Source organism: Sorghum bicolor, chromosome 5 (genome assembly GCF_000003195.3).
Source record: "Sorghum bicolor cultivar BTx623 chromosome 5, Sorghum_bicolor_NCBIv3, whole genome shotgun sequence".
NCBI lineage: Eukaryota > Viridiplantae > Streptophyta > Magnoliopsida > Poales > Poaceae > Sorghum > Sorghum bicolor.
The window spans coordinates 7,774,790-7,793,241 of record NC_012874.2 but is presented as its reverse complement, the minus strand read 5'-3'; the positions used below and the strand labels follow the sequence as shown (position 1 = coordinate 7,793,241).

Here is an 18,452-nt window from a genome sequence, read left to right as displayed (position 1 = left end):
TCATTGGACTTCATAGAAGAATTAAGAATTTATCATGGCTATGACACATTTAGACAAGCTCGGATGTTAAAGAAAGAGGGGAATATAATGTATATGCTGTATGATGATAAAGGCAAGATTCGGTTACCTAACCCGAACCTTGGCCTCTACGTTGTGCAAAACTTTTTGATTGAGATTGCAGCAACACCAGTGAACCAGAGAACTCCACAGCGAGTGGCATCTGAAAGGATAACCACTCACCGAGAACGCACCTGGTATGGAGCTAACCCTGGACCAGAAGAAGCAGCACACCTGCATTATTGCGATTACAATCCACGAGTCCTTCGAGACCCATGGGCTCGTCATGCGCAACCACAAGAGCCAACAGAGGAGACATGGCCGGAGAGCCAAGATCACCAGTGGACAAACCCGCCTTTTCATACGGGCAGGTACTCCACTGATCCATACGGAGCTTCAGGATCTAGACCTCCGCCCCAATTTGATGCAGGACGATATTCCGACGCCTCCTACGCTTTCACGAATAACTACTATCAAGAGGCCGGTGCTTTCTTCACTCGCACCGACAACACCCTCCTCAACATCCAGAACACACAAGCAGAACATGGAAGACTCCTGGAAGAACAACAAAAATGGAACCAGGACCATGCAGCTGCAGTACAAGAGCTAAGACAAGATACAACAACAATGAACGACAACATCACAACCATGATGCGGTTCTGGAACATCGGGTAAGATCGACGTCAACATCCAGCTTGGGGGAGTTCCTCCCAAATTTATCAAGTAAGTTTTTATTTGCTCTTCTTATTTATTCTATTCTGTCTTAGTATTTAATTTACCTTAAAAAGGAAAAACATAGAAAACCAAATAAATATTTTCTTGCTTTAATTTACTGCATTCTATAAACATGAAAACAAAATAAAAAGAGTGTGTAGATAAGTGTGCTTTATTTATCTGCTAAGTCTTAATCTCTAGAAAATAATAAAAAGACCAAAAAAATGCATGATGGGAATGATGAACAGTTGCTCTGTTTGCTTACTTACAAGTACCTAGCTTTTATATTAGAGTTCTTCCAGGAATTACTAAAACTAAAATTACTATCTTTAGGAAGCATAAAACTAAAGTCTAGGTAAGAGAAAGGCATTATATAAAGTTGAGCTACTGTTTATCTTGTTTCTACTACACTAAGTTCTGGAGATTTATTTTGAAAACTTACAAATCACATGATGAGTTCCTAGTATACAAAACTACCTACCACAGCCATACTTGCTATAACATCTTTTACTATATTTACATTGAGTTTGATCGAGCTGTGTAGACCCTTAGGAGCTTTTCATGTGGTTAAATTAAGATATTCACTTGCACACATCTACCACAGCATCCATCATCATTAAAACTGCTAAAAATATTATCACTCACTGTCCCGAATATTGTTATTCTCTCTAAAAAGATTCAATGCAGAAGAGGTATGGGTTATGCAAAAATATGCGAGGAAATAAAAAGGGGTAAGTGCCCGAAACATCGGAAAAGAAAGAAAAAAGAGTGAGACGAGAAGTAAAAATGGACAAGTGTCCGAAGTAGAATTAGGGGTACAAAGATGCCCACTTGAGCGGAAAAAAATGGACAAGTGTCCGACAGTAGAATTAGGGGTATCTACTACCCACCTGAAAAAAAAAGAGAAAGAGAAAAAAAGATAGCCCATGTTCTCCCAAAGCAAAGATCAAAGAGGAGGAGAGATAGCAATATGAGGAGCAATGAGAACTAAGTTTTATTTATATATCTTCACCATCACTATCATTTACTCCATCACACATGCACATCTTGATTTAATTATATGTTGAGTTCCTTTGGATCCATGGCTCGATTAGACCACATATGTATGAGCTGTTTTTCACTCCTATGAGCTCCACTTAAATATTCCATTAGCTATAGGAAAGTGACATTATGGTAAGGATCCACAAATATCACATATAGAGAGACTTGAGAGAATCATTGCTGGGAACTCTGAGTTTTATTTTGAAAATTTGTGAAAAACTCTAGAACAAAGGTGAAGTATAGACAGGAGGAACAGTGCTTGACTTAAATATTTTGTCTTTCAATTACCTAAGACTTAAGTGCAGGTACTAAACTTCATAACACTTCACTCTAATCTGGAAGAATTTTTTATGTAAAAGCATGTGTGCCTGTCAGGAAAGAAAACATCGAAGCAACTCCTGATCCGTCTGAGTTTAGCTTTTTGCTCAGGGACGAGCAAAGGGTAAGCTTGGGGGAGTTTGTTGACGGTCCTTAAGTACTAAAATTAATAAACAAATAAACATAGAAAAGGATCAATATGAAACAAACATCTAGAATTAGGGTTTTATCTGACAGAATTCCACGAGTTTTGGTGTTTATCTATTTCTACATGGGTTTATCAGAAAATATGGAGAGAAGGCCCACATGTCATGTGTACAATGAGATAATTACGTGCCGCGCAATTTTCCTTGATCTAGAAGGGTCCAGAAGCCACGGGAACGAACGGGAAGCGAATCGGGCTCGGGGGCAGGGCGCCCGCCCACCCCCCTTGGGCGCCCGCCCTAGCCAGGAAGCCAACCAGGACTCTGCTTCGGGGCAAGACTCCACCGACCTAAAGGATCAATCTAAACCATACAATCTATGTCGGTTTGATCCAATGGCTCACGTTCACTTGAGGGGACTATAAAACCAGACCCCCTGGCCCCTGGAGGAGGAGAGGAGAAATCATTATTCAGAGGTAGCCATCAAAGTTAGGGTTTAGAGCTTCTCTCCCACAGAGAATTAGAATTAGCTACTCCCTAATCCTTCAAGTTTAGAGGTTTGATTAGATAGCAATTAGAGAAGTAGAGCACTACGCTCTGGATTCGGATCTTCGGTAATAAAGATTGGTATTATTCATATCTTTCTCTAATTCTATTGTTCTAATTGCATTATGTCTCTAATTATTATGTTCTTAGTTTGCTCTAGTTCTATATTTGATATAGTTCTAATTGATAATGAGTTTATGTATAAGTTTGCAAAGCGCTTAGCTCTTGTCGCAAGGGAGTTAGGTGATAGATCACATGTGAGCGAGGTGCTTAGATGTTATTTATCTGCAAATGTATCCTATTGGCCGAGTCGTGTGGTAGTTCGCGATAGTGACAGCTTCGTTGATTCTTATATAGTCCACCCTCCGTTGATAGGACAGGCAGAACCGGTATTGTGGAGTAAGTCATGCGATGTTCTGATTTACTTTATCAATGTTCCTTATACATGAATGAAGAGTCTTTTATGCTATATATGATCTTGTAGATAACTAGAGTAGATTATGACTTAGTAGTTAGTAGATAACTTAGAATCCATTCTCTAGCTAATCCGACATCACCTACATATATGAGGAGTAGTCTATTTTCTAATCGTTGTGCTCTTTATCCTATAAACTTATAATTCATTATCATTATCTTTATGGTTTACCCCCTGCTAAAGTAAGTGACTGTGTGACGAGTTTCTCATTAGTAATCATGTTCTTGCAAGTTTGTCTCTAGTCTATGCCTTGATAGATTTTGCCCCTTTGAGTTAATTCCATCTTCTTAAGATCCCCTAAGCAAAATTATAAATAACGATACCTGGAATACTTATCCTGGTGAAATGCTACAATGAGGTGTTTTATCTGTGCGCTTGCGGATAGAATAGATTATTTTCTAGAGAGCCTTTACATTTATAAATACCTTTGTACACTCTGGCGCCATGCTAGGGATGACAACCTAGTATCTAAGTGGTGTTAGCTAGTGTCAACAGAGGGCAATAGATGCATCATCATCACTTGAAGTTGATGACTCAACTTCAATCTTCTTAGCCTTGCCCTTGTGAGAAGCTTTGAGGGCCAAGTCCTTCTTCTCCTTCTTGGCCGATGAGGAGCCATCTTGGGGGTTCATGTGCATGTACATCTCATGAGCATTGATCTTTCCCAATATGGCGGTTGGTGTAGCGGTGGAAAGATTGCCTTGATGAAGCACCGTTACTATGTGCCCATATTTCTCAATGGGAAGCACACATAGTATCTTCCTTGCTACATCCGCCGCACTCATTTGAGTAAGGCCAAGTCCATTAAGCTCCTCTACAATAACATTCAAGCGAGAATACATTTCGTTAGCATTTTCTTTTGGAAGCATCTCAAATGTATTAAGCTTGTTCATCACTAAGTGATAGCGTTCCTCGCGTTCACTCTTTGATCCCTCATGGAGCGCACAAAGTTCCTTCCAAAGGGCATTGGCGGTTTTGTGGCTCCGAACGCGGTTGAACACCTCTTTGCAAAGGCCTCTAAAGATGTGGTTTTTGGCATTCGCATTCCACTTCTCGTTTTCTTGCTCTTGTGGAGTAAGAGCGGTGTCTTTTGCTGGAGGGATGAATCCTTCGGTCGCGGCTTTTAGGCACTTTACATCGCATGCCTCAAGGTATGACTCCATTTGTATTTTCCAATACGGGAAGTCATCCCCATCGAACATGGGTGGCGGTCCATCCCCGTTAGACATCTTTTCTCTAGGCGGTGAAGCCTAAATAATGAGCACTAGGCTCCGATACCAATTGAAAGGATCAAGATGCCCAAGAGGGGGGTGAATTGGACTTCTCTAAAAATTTAAGCAGCCTATAAGCTCTAATTCAACCCCTTGTGCCTAGTGTGACCTAGAGAGCTACCGGATAAAAGTTTTGCAACATAGTTCCAATCCTATTCTAGCAAGGCAATTCTAAGAATGTAAAAACACAAAGTAAATGCTAGAATGTAAAGGAGTAGTGGAAGAAAGTGTTCGACGATGTTTTGCCGAGGTATCGGAGAGTTGCCACTCTCCACTAGTCCTCGTTGGAGCACCCGCGCAAGGGTCTTGCTCCCCCTTGGTCCGCGCAAGGACCAAGTGCTCTCTACGGGCTGATTCTTCGACACTCCGTCGCGGTGAACCGCCCAAAACCGCTCACAAGCTTGACACGAGCCACCCACAAGAACTCCGGGCGGTCTTTGTGCCTCCAATCACCACCGAACCGTCTAGGTGATGGCGATCACCAAGAGTAACAAGCAAAGAGCTCTCACTTGACCCAAACAAGGCTCTAGAGAGTGGTGGATGCACACTTGGCTCTTGGAATTCAATAGAGAAGGATTCTCTCAAGAAATCACTCAAATCTCAATCCTCTCTAGGCTCTTGCTACTCTCTTGCTCCACAACAAGTTTCTTAGATGTTCAAATGGGCAAGAGACCTCTCATGGACGAGGTGGAGGAGTATAAATACTACTCACGAAGTCCAAAGGTCAGCCAACCGTTTTCCACTGAAAACGGGGTCACCGGACGCTCTTTATGTTGCACCGGACGCTCTGCACCGAGCGTCCGGTGCCCCATAACGCCTAACTGTACCTGCGTCTGACAGGTCACCGGACGCTAACTCTCAGCGTCCGGTGGCACCGTCCGGTGCTCCGGGGAGTTTTACATGCTCCCTGCGCATGGGACCGGACGCTACCCGGTGCGTCCGGTGCTGGCGTTCGGTGCTCGGGGCAGGTTTACAATCTCCCTGGGTATGGGACCGGACGCTATCCGATGAGTCCGGTGCCAGCGTCCGGTGCTTAACCCTAAGCACCACACTATTCCAACGGCTAAGGACCTCACCGGACGCACTCACATAGCGTCCGGTGCAGCGTCCGGTGCCCCCTTAGGCACCCTACCTTCGTCGAAACACGATCGCTCCAAAACGAAGTTGGTTCCTCTCGACCTAAGGACTATCTCTGATCTGTCTAGTGCTAGGTTTACCAAGTGTGCACCACACCTAAATCTAAAGCCTTGCCTAAGTCAAGCTACTAGATCAAAGCCCCTCTTAATAGTACGATCAAAGGAAAACAAAGTCCTAAACTACTCTAAGTGCCCTTCTTCACCATATGGCACTTAGACCTAGTCTAGTCTTGACGATGTCCATCCATCCTTTGAAAACCAAAACGATTTCCACTATTAAGTAGGCATGTACGTCCCTGTCCATCGAGTACCTATTACCATGACCTTACCTATGACTTTGCCTCTGCAAAACACACGTTAGTCATAGTAATCAACATTGTCATTAATCACCGAAATCACTAGGGGCCTAGATGCTCTTTCAACTTGCTTAGTGAAGTTTGTAGAAATTTTAAATAGGCTATTCACCCCCCCTCTAGCCATTTGGACCTTTCAGTGGACCTTTAGTCCCGGTTGTTAATACCAATCGAGACTACAAGGGCCCTCCAGGTCTGTTCACGGGGCAGGACATTTAGTCCCAGATGGTAGTAGCAAGCGAGAATAAAGATCCCTTTTTTATTTTTTGTTTTTCTTTTCTTTTTTTTCAATTGATGATTAGTTTTGATATTATAATAGAATTCAAATACGCTGCTAATACTAATAGATATGTCGCACCAGTAATTAAGTTATTGTTCGAACATTGTACAACATATTTATAAATAACAAACGATTATACGTACATATGATCACACGTTATTTTATGTATACATATAGTATGTATACATAGGTTTGCATATACATATAAATTCATATCCTTGGTATAACAATTCACTCCTGATTTGGCTTCCATATTTCGTTCGGATCATTGTAGAACTCATCGTTTGGGTCGATGACCTGGTCATTTAGAAATTCGGCTATGGTCTCTTGAATTGCTTTAAGTTGGTTACGTCGTATGACTCTTTTCTTCAACCATTCAGTCTTCAATAAAAGTAAAAGAAAAAATATTAATATATATATGTGTGTGTTGATAGTGATTACTTATGCAGATGAGAGAGCAATAAAGAAATTGTAAATATACGATGCAAACAAATAATATAATTAAAGGAAAAGGTATTTATTTATACGTACTTTGAGGAACTCATAGAGTTCTGTTTGAGTACGCCATGATGAACTCGCAAATGTAGTATCCGTAGTAGTTGTTCCCCTGCTCCTGTCTTAGAACCCACTTTTACGACAAAAAATCAATTAGTTAGGTGAATTGAAATCATCATATATTGTAAATTGAATATAAACGTAATTATAGTACTTACTTTGTGTGCGATTATATCCAGTGGCTTTTGCAATATTTCATTTTTTGTTCCTTAATAAACTTTTTCCAAACCCTACGCCCAATAAAAACATAATTGATCCTTTAATAATTGTTGAGAGAACGGCGCCATTACATATAGTTTTTATAGAGAAACTAAATTAATTACCCTTGAATAATATCTATCATGTCTTGATAGTCCGATTGCTGCATAGACATAACTTATTACATACCTATAAATAAATAATCAATTGAACAAATAATGTCCCATGTGATTGATATTTTAATTACTAAACACTTCCTTGAAGTTGTGGGGGAAGAGTATGTCCTTCTTGTTGTGTTGGTTCACTAAGAACACCATAAGATTCTTCTTTTGTTCAGGCTTATAATCACATGGGGGGTTAGGGTGTTTGTATACGACATATGGATCAACGAAACCAACATTATTATCATTTCTCTTTCTTAGTTATGCTATCTGATATCTGCATATATCAAAATATATAGTGTGAGGATAATATATATATATATATATATATATATATATATATATATATATATATATATATATATATATATATAATTACACACTTACAGGCAAAAGCAGCTAATGAGACTTTTGTCGAGAGAGTCCAGGTGGCATAGTTGGTGTAATTCAGAAAACTCGACATAGATAATGTCATTGCCATGGAAGTAATGTTGGTTTCTAATTCTAACAGAAAGAAAGATATGTCCCCGTTTAGATGCCTCCATGTACCACTAGTTTAGCACGTACATTTGCGTACCTAGTTCAGCTAATTTCCCAGGGTTATAAAGACTCTAGCCTTGTTTATATTTCCTATAAGGATCCACTTCCGGAACATATGGTCCTTGAGCGAGCACTGTGGCAAGGTCCAAACCAGTGTCTTTGTAAAATTGATGAAACCCATCTAAGCCGACCTCTAGTATGTTCAAGTTTGAACCATACTCGTTAGGAACGACAAGGGGGGATTGATTGTTGTGATTGTTGTCCGAGTTATGCAGCACCTTTCCTTGATCTCTTTTTTTTCTGCCTCAAATGACTTGGTGAGAGAGCGGTCATAGTCCGTTTGTTTTACAACAGACTTAAGAGAATCTCGTTTTTTCTGGTCCACCTTCTTTCTTAGTTGATCCGGACGTAGATAAAAGTACGTTGGCTCCAGCTTCTCTCTCACTAGTCATGCCTTTTTTACACCTTCAAAGTAATCATGAACTACTTTTTCTACTACATCCTTTAATTTGGCATCACTCTTCTCATAAGATAGTTTATAGGGAATAACTGGATGAGTTTTGGTGTCTTTGATCTTCTTTGCCGGTGCGTAGGACAACTTCGTTTGTGGGATGGACCTCTTAGGAGTTGGCCTCCTTGGAGGCGGGAAAGGCGATCTACACTTCCTTAGAGGCAGCGATGGAGTTGGGGACTTTCTTGGAGGAAGTGAAGGAGTTGGAGACTTCCTTGGAGGTGGCAGAGGAGTTGGAGCTGGTGGGGATGCAGCAGTGCCTTCGAAGGCATCATCATTGCCCGGAGCACTATGTTGATCTGAAGAAGCAATAATTGGACTTAGGCTGGCGGAGGCCCTACTTTTGTTCATATAATTAAATTGTTAATATTAATCATGCCCATAGATAATTAGTAAAAAAATTTCGTTAACTTTTGTACATACCTAATGTCTGCTCGCGGTGGAGTAGACGCCCCGGGATAATGATGTAGCGCTTGCGCCATAATATGTATGCCTTCTCTGCTTCTCCTAGAGTCTTCTGTCCATCATCTTCAGGAATGTCAAGAGCTACATTGTCATAAAATTTGCTCACTTTATCCACTGAGACGGTAGTGGATTCTTGGTGTCTTGGTAGGGTCTAGAGCATTACAAACATCGATAGCGACCTTGATTGTGTCATTCTCCCTTGGAATATGTAGCTTAATTGATGTCATATTGGAGTCGTGAAATCATCCACGGTGAAGCGCAACGCTGCATCATCTTGATTTGGTAGCTCAGTAGAAGCGCAACTGTTTTCAACTGACCAGGGGGCTAATATTAACATTCATTCCTGGATCTGATGCCTGCCTCTGGGCACTAATTGCTATATGCACTTGCCTTTTGATTTCTTCATGCATTCTTTCTTTCAATGCTTTGGCTCGCTCTTCTGCTTGAAGCACTGCTTGCTCTAACATTCTGTTAGGCACTGCTTCCTCCTCCTTCCTTCTCTGGCGGCTTCAGTAGGTTTCCCTGTCATTAGGGAACTATGCTCCCATGAAGTGTTGCGTCCTAAATCTCTCGTTCGACCACTGTGTTCAGCAGTCCTATCATTAGGGAAACCATGCTCCCATGAAGAGTTTCCAAATTAGGCTTATCGTGGGACTAAATCCTCCATAACATTTCATTAATTAACATGCATATGGATCACCATAGGTCAAATTACAAGGGTGGAGTGAGGAATTGGGTCGAATTCCAAGGATGGAGCCAGGTATTATGCATAGAGGGGGCTGGCTAAAAAATTTAACTTGTAAAAACTAGGCATAGATCAAGTAGTTAGCTTCTTCATGGTGACCGTCTAGTTTAATTTATTGATTTCACACGGGTGCTTGTATTTTTCCTATATGTATTCTAGGATATCAAATGTGATATTCTCTTAGTAGTAGGTGACAACCCCTTAATAGCAAGGTGTCGGTGTGATTTCATAATCTCAAGATCTATGTCTCAGTCTTTCTAACGTGCTTCACAATATTATTTAGTCGGGTTTTATATGATTTTATTATTAGAAAATATTAATAAATATATATGACAATAATTTAGGTATATTATCCCTCTTAATATAATAATTATAGAAAAACATAGATCTAAATCTATAACAAAAAAATACTCTGTACTAAAGCATACCATATTCTATGTTCATTGTGTAGATCTACTCATATAGAGTTCAACAAGATTAAAATTTCCATTTTATAATTTTTCTATGATTTTTTAAAGATTCAACAAAAACAAAAGAAAAAGATAAAACCACCCTCCAAAACCACTCGAGTGGATTATTTAACCGATTTTGAAAAGTTTAGGGGGGCAGAATATTTGGTTATATAGTTCAGGGGTGAAGTAGACTGCACTGGATATTAAGGGATTTTGTAAACTTTATATCATTAAATCAATTATAGAATATTTTCATAATAAATTTGTTTGTGATATAACTAGTACTATTTACTATAAATTTTATTAAATTTGAGCTATTTTGATCAACATATATCGTGTAATTGCAATTTTTTTGACCGATTATACTTTCTCCATATACCAATTTATATATACGATAAGACCTTGGGGAACCTTTCAATTTTGCCAAATTGCACGAGTCGTCGGACTCGTACCCGCATTTTGCTTCTGTCTATTGCCAAACTGCCCTCGCCTCCCTCCCAACCCATGATCCGCGAACGAGTCCGGCGGCCGCGCCTCTGTTGCGGGTCAGGTTCGGCGGCCTCTCGGCCCGCGACGAGGCGAACGGATCCGGCGGCCGCTCTACCACGACCGGATCTGACGGGCACTCGACCGCGACGAGGCGACCGCAACAAGATCCGGTGACCGCTCCTCCGTCCGCTGCCGCGACGAGGTGACCATTGGAGCTCCTCCAAGAAGAAGACGTAAGGAAAAATCTCTTCTTTCCGTTTTTTCTCTTGCTCTAGCCCCGTGAACACGCGACGCCTGCTGGCTGCTGCCCCCTTTTTTTTTTCGGGACTCGCATCCTTCCTCGCAATCGAGCTGGTTGAATTGCTACCCTCTTCGGATTAAGCTAGTGTAGACCACTCTAGTTTACTTCATCGATATGATCTCTTGGGTTAATTAGTTTAGTTTGTGGGTGCTATATGGTATATGCATCCTACACAAGCTAGCAGGCAACCTTGCATTGAATCCCAGTTCTGGTTTTATTTTTTTTATTGATTTGCAAATTGCAAAGGACTAGCAGTGTCTGATCAATCGCAAAGGATTAGTTGGAGTACCCCAGTGCTGGGGGACGGTTAGTACTCTGAATATTTCCTGACTTTTGTTGGTACTTTTTCCTGATTTTTTTTTTGATTGCCTCAACCTTCGAATAACAAGTCGCTGGACCTGAACTCATGCACCAAGTCACATCATACAGCACATGCACACTGGAGCGAATGCCTCGTTCCCTGAATCTTGTCTAGTTGGTGTAAGCAAGAGTACTTGCTTTCTCAGAGTGATTATTTTCCGCCTTGCCTACCTACTGGAGCTCTTCTCCCTATAGATCCACCATGGACGGAAGCTCAGTCCATCCATCAATTGCCTCAAGCAGAAAGGATCCAAAAACCACTCTATTGTCTGTTCCCTTCAAATTCTAATGGTAACATTAATAATCTAGTGCTCTATCGTCTGTTCTTTTTTTTTTTGAGGCCTTCCTGCCAATTTAGACTGCAGATTGGTGACAGAGCAACATAAGTTTGAATAAGGCTCTACATGCTACTTGTATCTTGTCAAGAACTATCCACTGTCACATCTAATACTATCATGTCAATTGTCAACCTTTGAGATAGAATTGCAAAGATCCTACATGTGCCAAACACTAGTTTATCATTCTGCCTAGTGCCACCGAGTACTCTCCCTGTCCGACAGAGCAGAAAAGGACCATGAAAAGCCCCAAATACAGAATCAACAATAGTCCTATCGAGCCGATTAACTACTTCATTCTCTCTATACTTTTGAGCAGTAAGGGCACGCTACTGTACAAGTCGCTCCATCTCCAGTAACCTCTCTTTAGGCAGTATGGCATGCTATTGTATAAGTTGCTCTGGCTCCAGTAACCTTTTGTATCCTGTAGAACGAAACAAAACCCAATTAGTAACATGTTATTGCTGAGAGAGAAGAAGACATTCAGTATTGATCATCATTTTGGAAAAAGAAAAAAATCAATGGTTGAATAATTACCGCATCTTTGGCCAGCCTGATAAGCTACGCAGTGGTTGATAATTCATTACACCTGAAAAAATATCATGTCAACATACAAATAAATGTCATATCAAGAGGAAGAAAAGTATAGTATGAACTGGTCATACCATGTTATCTCGTGAGCACTCTTCTGTTCCAACAGAAAACACTTTAGAGGATTTCCATCATTACAGATCAGGCCACGCAAAGTACTGGTCAATAAGTATAACATATTTAATTCCCACTTATAGACAGAAAGATAACATTTGTTACAGTTTCAGTTTCTGGTTACTGACCTTATGAGTTTGGTAATGCCAGAAGGAACTTGCAGGAGGAGTTTGACAACAGCATAAGGAACTATGAGTAGCAACCACACAACTAACTTGCCCAGTACAAGAAAAACCTGAGAAATTGTACCGTAGATTAGTTGTAACTGAACCGTACCATTACTCATTTAAATAGTGTAAGAACAAAATTTTTGTCTTACCAGAGGGTCCTGGGTGCTGTAGGTCCAGTGGATTGTCACAGCAATTGACGATATAATCATGGAGTACCCACATTCCTCTACATTGGAGTGAAAGCTCAATGACGCCACATGAAATGTGGCCAGCATATAAATATATGCTGCCCACGCTCCTAGACCTGCTGTAGCGAGTGGGAGAGGAGTTGAATTTGAAAAACTTGCAGCAGTCAGTCCATTCAGCATGAGGACAAGAGAAACTACAAAGTAGATGCTTCCCCAAAAGATCCATGTTGGATGTTGTGCTTGTATGTTACTAAGAACACCAGTTGCAGCTCCCCAAAACACAGATCCCAGACCATAAAGGCAGATCTTCTGATACCCCTCATAGGGGACCATTTCTGTCCTATGTTACTGCCTTTCTTGGCCACTGAAAATCGGGCTAGGAGCGAACAGGCCTCCAGCATAGTGTTAGGCGCTCCTCAGTAGGATCCCAGCAGGATAATTTTGAATCCTGGGATGAATTTCTGGGCTGGGTTAAAAAAAAACCAAAAAAAAGGTAGAGGGCTCCCCTGCCAACGGTTTTAAAAAAACCTGGCTAGGAGGACGCGGTCTAATGCCATGAGAATGGCTGTAAGGCAAGGTGTGACTTACTGGTGTGGTCTATTGCTTTAGTTTTGTTTGGGTATTAAGCCTACAATGCCCTGGCCCTTTTCGCTGTTGATGTGATTGGTTGGTGTCTGTCGATCAGACCAATTGTTTCTTTACCTAAGGAATATGTTGACATGCTAAAAGGTATGATGCCTGACATATCTATGTTTGTCGTAGTTTTTGTGATAGTCTTTGCGACTTGCTTACTGCTGTTTTTTTTTTGTTGTTGTGGTCCTGTATTTTTTATATCATTTTTCAGCGACATATCCTCAAAGATCATATTACGGTGGACCCGATTATGTGTGCCAGTACTGTAATGCTGCTTTCTGGTGCAATGAGAGGATAGTAAGTGAGAGCTCTTAGTCCCAACAACGGGTTGTCTATAGGTTGTGTTGTCATGCTGGAAGAGTGTCCCTGCCCAAACGGATGCATCCTCTGCCTCCTTTGTGTAATTGCTTTATTTTTATGGTGGTCCATGCAGCAATGCTTTTATGCGTTTGATTGGACAGTACAACTCTCTTTGCTTTCACCTCTCTTGGAGTCGATGTGGACAGATCCATTAATACTGGTGCTGGCCATATGTCTTTCGGTTAAATGGCATAGTTCATCATCAGATTGGATTGCTGATTCCTCCACTAGGCAAAAGGCCTGAGTATGCACAGCTATATATTCATGACACGACAAATTAGTTACAGAATAGATTAAATATCTTTTTAGGAGACACCACTGAGTCTACAGATCCACAGTTAGTCAGTGCTCTTACCGAGATGCTAAATAAGTGTAATCCATTTTTTCAGAAGTTTAGAATGGCCAGTGATAGATTGCAGTCACCTGATGCACCTGAAATTGCAATTAATTTGATTGGGACAGTAGATGGTCATGGTGATAGATATTCTACCCCAATTGCCACTGAGGTTGCTGCGCTCCTGGTTGGTGGTATGTCAGTTACTGCTTCTCAGTTTGACATTGTTGTTGAGACTATAAGCATCTCGGTACCATGGCGCTGCAGTATCCTCTTTTATTTCCCTATGGTGAACATGGGTTTCACACTAAAATCAGGCTTATCCCTGACTGTTCTGGTGCTATTAAAGGTCGCGAGAATGTTAAGAGTTCCCAGCCTTTGTTGCACTGTGCTGCTGGCAGCTTTGGAAGGCCAGAAACGTTTTTTGCTTTCAGGAATGAAACACACAGCATTGATCAGGTGTTGGGCGCATGCAAATCGGCTGCAGAACAGTGGCCTTTCAGGTTCAAGAAAAAGCACTTAACAGAGAAATGGTGCCAAGTCTTCGAGATGGCAAGACAACTGTAGCGTTTTGTAAACGTTTTAACTGACACCGTTTTGGGTTCAGCATCACCACTTGCGTGATGTACAAAGCGAACGTACTGTAACTACCTTTGGCCGTTTCGGGCCATTATACATAAAACCAGGTGGGGAACGCCTCCCCACCGTAAAAAAAAACTATTATAAGCATTATCGTAAGGGCGAGTATAATCCTGAAATTTGTAGTGGTCGACTTTCCTAGCAATTTCAGGTAAATGCTTTTTCCTGTGTTGAGGCAAGTAGACTGAGCAATCATTTCTTTAATCAAGATAAGCTGTGCTGTGAAACCTATCGAGGAATTTCAGATGCTATTGGAAAAGGATCATTAACAGGAAAAGGTGTTGGTGTTAAGAAAACATTGCCTGCCAGCTTTATTGGGAGCAAAAGATACATGCAGAAGAACTACAATGATTGTTTGGCTATATGTTGTACCTATGACCCTCTTGACATATTTATTACTACATTTACATGTAACTCCAAATGGCCTGCGATACTGGAGGCAATTAGGTTTGAACCAGGTCAGAAACCATGTGACAGGAAATATGGTTGCACGTGTTTTCCACATGAAACTTGATGAGTATCTTGAAGATACAGAGACGGTCATGTGTTCGGTCCCGTTTGTGCAGGTCTGTGCGTGTCCTGTACTTAGACTATCTCATTCCATTGCTATTCATGCTATGCATTGCTTTCTAAAACCTGGTACCTAATTATATACTTTTAAAGCTAAACCCCACTAGATGAATTCTCTCTTTATGCAAGGTGTTCACATCATACCCCACTAAGTATCCCACTAAATGTTCTATCTCTTCATGCAATGTGTCCACATCATTCCCCACTAAGTCTCCTATATTAATTAAAAAAATGACCATGTCATCTATATCATGTGAAATACTTTAAATCTTTGATCATACACTATTTGTTTCATCACCAATTCCTCTATAATGTAACTAAATATTAGTTTTTCTTTTATTAACTTAGCAATTTTTTACTAGATCTAATACAATAAAATACATGCAAGTCAAATTCATATACATGTATACATATATAATATACTAAATACCATATAATAATGCTATATATATAATGATTTATTTTTAACAAAATCCTGGCGCGGGGAATTCACCTAGTTCACTCTTATTTTCTTGCATTTACTTTGTATTTGCAGTTGCCCATACGAATGAGTTCCAAAAATGTGGTTTACCTCATTCACATATTCTGATGTGGAAATCCAATAGTACACAGGCCTCTGCTGCCTTAGTTGATCAGTATATCTCGGCTGAACTACCAGATCCTATTATTAATCCTCTTGGGTTTCCCTTGGTGCAAGTGTTCTTGGTGCATGGTCCATGTGGTCCATTGCAGCCAAAGAGTCCTTGCATGAAAAGCAATATATGTTCCAAGAGATATCCTAAGCTAATATTGCAGCCTGAGACAACTTTTGATTTAGATATCCTAAGCCAATATTACAGCCTGAGCCATGGCCGGGGCGGAGGCAGCCGTGGCGGGAGCGGTGCGCTGTGTCCGGGAGCGGAGGGCGGGCGGCGCTGCGGCAGGGAGCGAAGGTGGAGGTGGGCAGCCGGAGGCAGGGAAGCCGTGGCCGGGCGGAGGCGGGCATGGCTGGGGGCGGCGTGGCTGGCTTGTTGCGGCCGGGGGCGTTGCCGAAGATTGGTCCCGTGTAACACCCAAAATTTGATTTCCATAAATAGGATTTAATTTGATTTATTTAAATATTTTTGAGAGCATTTCAATTAGTAAGTAAATATTTTTTGTTGAAATTAAAATTTATTATAAGGTTAGAAACTTGTTTATGCATTCATGCTGGATCATATTTTATTTTCATTTTTGTACTGTGCGTTGTTTTAGTTTTAATTGAATTCAAACCTTTTTTTAAAAAATGCTTTGGAAAAGGAATAAAAAAGGAGGGAAATTCCTTCCTTGGAACTGGCCGAAGGCCTGCCCACCCCCTCATCCCGCTCGCGTGGTCTCAGCCCAGCTCCTCCTCGCCCCAGCCCAACTTGCAGACCAGCCCAGCAGACGGCCCAAGCCGTGCGCGCCCCTCCCCTTCTCTCTCTTCTCTCACCGACAGCTCGACCCCGCACGTCAGCGTCCTTTATCTTCTTCCTCCTCGCGTATTCGAGCCGAACGACCGAGAACAGCCAAAATCCCGAGAACTCTAGGATTTTCTTGCCCAAGGAAAAATCTAGTCCCTATAAAAACCCGTGGCTTTAACCTGCGATCCCTTTTTCGCATCTATTGGTGCGGCTACGCCCTAGCCCTAACAGTTCTCTGCTGCGAATCTTGCCGAGTCGTTGAACTCCATTCGCCGCCACGGATGGAGCTCGGGATTGCCTCAAAGCTGCCAAGAACTTGACGCCAGGTCTCTTTTCGAGGTTTTGAACATTCCCGCAGCGTTCTTCCCGTCTTCTTCCCCTTGATACTGCCCTAAAAGGTCACCGAATCATGCAGGAGCTCGTCAATCCGCCATCTTGTGCTGCCCGTCTCCTCTGAGTCCTAGTCGACTCCGAATAGGGCCTAGGTGAGCTCGAGATCATCCCCGCTATCTCCAGGTGTGATTGGATTGGTAAATCGTGGACTAAATCCTCGGATTGGTGAACGCCGGCGAGCTTCAAGGTGCCGGCCATGGCGCGCCGCCGCGAGGGGGGTCACCGCCGGCGGCCGAACCCCCCTTCTCTCTCTTGCATCTAATCCGAGCCATCCATTTCTAATCCAATGGACGATAGCGGCTGATACCCCTTCGGCCGGCTATTTTGCCTAAGAGCCCCTCCGCTTTGCCAAAATATAACCCGTGGTCCATGGCGCCCTAGGGAATTACGCTTTTCGACTCCAAAAGCGTATTTTCCGTCGGTTTGGTCAAAATACGTTTCCGATATTTACAGAAATGCCACTGAAATTGTTTTGCTCATAAAATGCTCATTTTAGTTCCGATTTGACCTGTTCAACTTGCGTTAGGTTCATTTTTGCGAGCTCTATATGTTAGTATCACTGCATTCTCAGTTTCTAACTTTTTATTTTTATGATACTATTTAATTAATTATTCATATATAGGGAATCTTAGAAAATCCATAACTTCTACGTTTTAAATTTGATTTTCGTGATCTTTACGTTTATGTGATTGTAGCGCTGCGTAGAATATTTTTATAAACTTTTATATTTGTTTTACCACTGTCTATTGGAATGCGTGCTGTTGATTGATGATCGTGTATAGATGGTGAGAAATACGTTGGTAAGCAAGGCCAAGTCTTTGACGACCAGCAGAAACATCAGGAAAGCTTTGATCAATGCAAGTATAACTTGGGACCAACCTTGTTGCCTATTCACATTTAATACAATATATCATATGCATGTGTCCACCTTGACAACCTTAGTAAAATTATAGATGATTGTTATCTTGAATTCCTTGTGACCTATTTGGATATGCATTTGGGTAGTTCTTGCTAGTGCTTGATTATAATCCATGATCTTGCAACATGAATATTTAGATATACAATAAACAATAAAATAAGCTTTCTAGCAACTTGAATATAAAGGGTGGAAAGAACTCTAGCTTTTGCTAGATTGATCTTGACCCTCCGTAAGGACTTATCCCTTGGCAAAAGCTGGGACAACTCGTACAACCATGAGGGCTATATGGCTCTGGCTTTAGCTCGGTATGAAGACCTTATCTAGCTTGTTAGAGGTTACCCGAAAGGACGCTAGAGGGGCTTGACGTTTTGGGTATAGTGCGACCTTTGTCCTTATGTGTATAGGTTGCGCGTCATTGTGCCATTTGGAAGGGGGGCACTATATGTGCGCGCCCAGGAAACCTTGCGGTCCTAACATGAACTTTTGAAAGGCTTCATAGTGATCTCTGCCGACCTCCCTAGGAAGGGGGTTAAGAGACTCGCAACCTCAGGCGAAAGGATAAATCATGACTCATGGGTAAAGATGTACAACCTCTGCAGAGTATTAAATCTGGTATACTAGCCGTGCCCACAAATACGGGTGGCCCGGAAAACTGCCGAATGGACACTGATGAA

At 41.6% G+C, this 18,452-nt stretch overlaps 2 long non-coding RNA genes across 3 annotated transcripts; both read left to right on the top strand.

Annotated features, from left to right (window-relative positions):
* LOC110435233 lies at positions 10,398 to 15,110 on the top strand. Its single transcript, XR_002452841.1, has 2 exons — positions 10,398 to 10,683; positions 12,493 to 15,110. It is a non-coding gene; the product is annotated as an uncharacterized LOC110435233 (long non-coding RNA).
* LOC110435234 lies at positions 15,489 to 17,831 on the top strand. Of its 2 annotated transcripts, none has more exons than XR_002452842.1 (3): positions 15,489 to 16,792; positions 16,882 to 16,951; positions 17,642 to 17,831. It is a non-coding gene; the product is annotated as an uncharacterized LOC110435234 (long non-coding RNA). The 2 variants fall into 2 exon arrangements; XR_002452843.1 differs by having other exon boundaries at positions 15,489 to 16,805.